This window comes from Pteropus vampyrus, unplaced genomic scaffold, assembly GCF_000151845.1.
Source record: "Pteropus vampyrus isolate Shadow unplaced genomic scaffold, Pvam_2.0 Scaffold187, whole genome shotgun sequence".
Lineage (NCBI taxonomy): Eukaryota > Metazoa > Chordata > Mammalia > Chiroptera > Pteropodidae > Pteropus > Pteropus vampyrus.
The window spans coordinates 1,153,334-1,155,121 of record NW_011888968.1 but is presented as its reverse complement, the minus strand read 5'-3'; positions in this window follow the sequence as shown (position 1 = coordinate 1,155,121).

Here is a 1,788-nt window from a genome sequence, read left to right as displayed (position 1 = left end):
GCGCTCGCCTCGGCTGTCAATAAAGGCTTCCGACCCCACGACCGGCCTGCTGTGGTCCTGTCCCAGCCCCTCTGCCCGCGCTCCGGGAGGCCCCGTCGGTGCCCGTGTGCGGGGAAGCCGGGGAGGGGGCGCGGGGGGCCCTGCATGGGCTCCCAGAACTTCAGGCTGGGTTGGCAAGGCCCTGCTAACCGAATCGCCCGCCTGAACCCTGGGGCTGCGCGGTGTGGTCAGCAGTCGGCGGTGAGCTCCTGGGTGCTCCCCGGGGCTCTCTCTGAACACACCGGATCCCGCAGGGGCTGGAGACCTACGGCCCCAGTCCTGTCTGAGCGGGGGGTTCTCAAAATGAGGTCATCTGTCCACTTGCACAGTCATCACAAGGGGCCTTGCCCGTGCAGAGACCCTCTCTGCAGAACCCAAGTCCCGCGGGGGCCGGAGCAGGCACGTGCAGGGTGGGCTGCCCCTCCCGGGATCCCACACCCTCCCGCGGGGTGCAGGGGGAGCAATCCTGCCTCACCGCCCTCCCAGGGCGCCTCGCGCGCAGGGGAGAGGGGCTGCTTGGCTGGGGTCTGGCCCCACATGGGCCCCACATGGGCCCAGAGGGAGGGCTTGGCTCCTTCCTGCTCAGCCCCAAGGCCTTGGCCCACCTCACACATCAAGGGACGGATGAGGACTGTCACAGCAAGGCCGCGGCTGTCAGCCTCCCTCGTGATGGATGGTGCAGTGGTCCGCCTGCCAAGGCCCCTCGGCTCAGATCTTTGGTGGGGCGCCCGGGGGAGGCCAGGCCTGGGCCTCATGATGGAGAAGCTGTCTGTCCTGCCCTTGCCCCTGGTTCCCAGGGAGCTGCCGGGGGCCGGAGATGGGAAGGGGGGCTGCCGTCAGCCCCCGCCGTCTCCAGGGCCCGGAGGCCTTCACGAGCACCTCCCGCCCCACTCCAGCCAGGCGGGCCGTGTCCTCTGAACGGCTCCCATGGGCTCGCCGAGCAGGTGACCCTGCAGCTCCCGCGGGCAGGACTTGACGCCGTGGGGGTGGGGGACACAGTCTGCAGGAAAACGAACTTTTTCGTAAAAGACTAAAGAATGTGAAACACAAAATTCCAGATGACGGTTCACCTGGCTGGGAGCTGAGCAGGGGCCGAGGGGCTGGGAGCACCTACGGAGACGTAGGTTTGGGGATCGTTGTAATCTGGGGGCAGGACGGCGGATTTAGGGGTGTTTGTCACAGTTCTCAATGAATGGATACGTGAAGCAGAGGAGGGCCAGGCTAACCAATGTCCGCTGTTGGCCTCGCCCGGTCGTCCCGGTGTCCTGGTGTCCTTGCTGAAATGGACACAACCACACAGCCCAGGGCAAGGCTGACGGGCGGCTCTTGGGAAGCGTGTAGCCCAGAGCCTGGCACGTGTTTAGGGCTCTGCATTCTAGAAAGATCTCCGCAGGGTGGAGGATGCACACTGGGAGGTGAGGCTGGAGGCGGAGGGGGGGGGTCGTGGGCGGTGGTGTCTGCAGGTGGCGGTGTCACCCTGTGGGGCGGCGCGTGTGCAGGCCACTCCCCTCTCCACCGCGGTCCGAGGCCTCCGGCCCTGACTGTCCGCCTGGGAGGGGACTGTGGCCCCCCGGGGGGCTGATGGCTGAGCACAGGGCTGGGGCGGCAAGTACACGGATGGACCTCAATGTCCTGATGGGCCAGAAAGCAGAGACGTGGGCAAAACGAATCAAAAATAAATAAAATAAACCCGATGAGAACAGGTCACAAGGACACAGAACGGCCGATGAGCTAAAAGTGGTGTTTCAC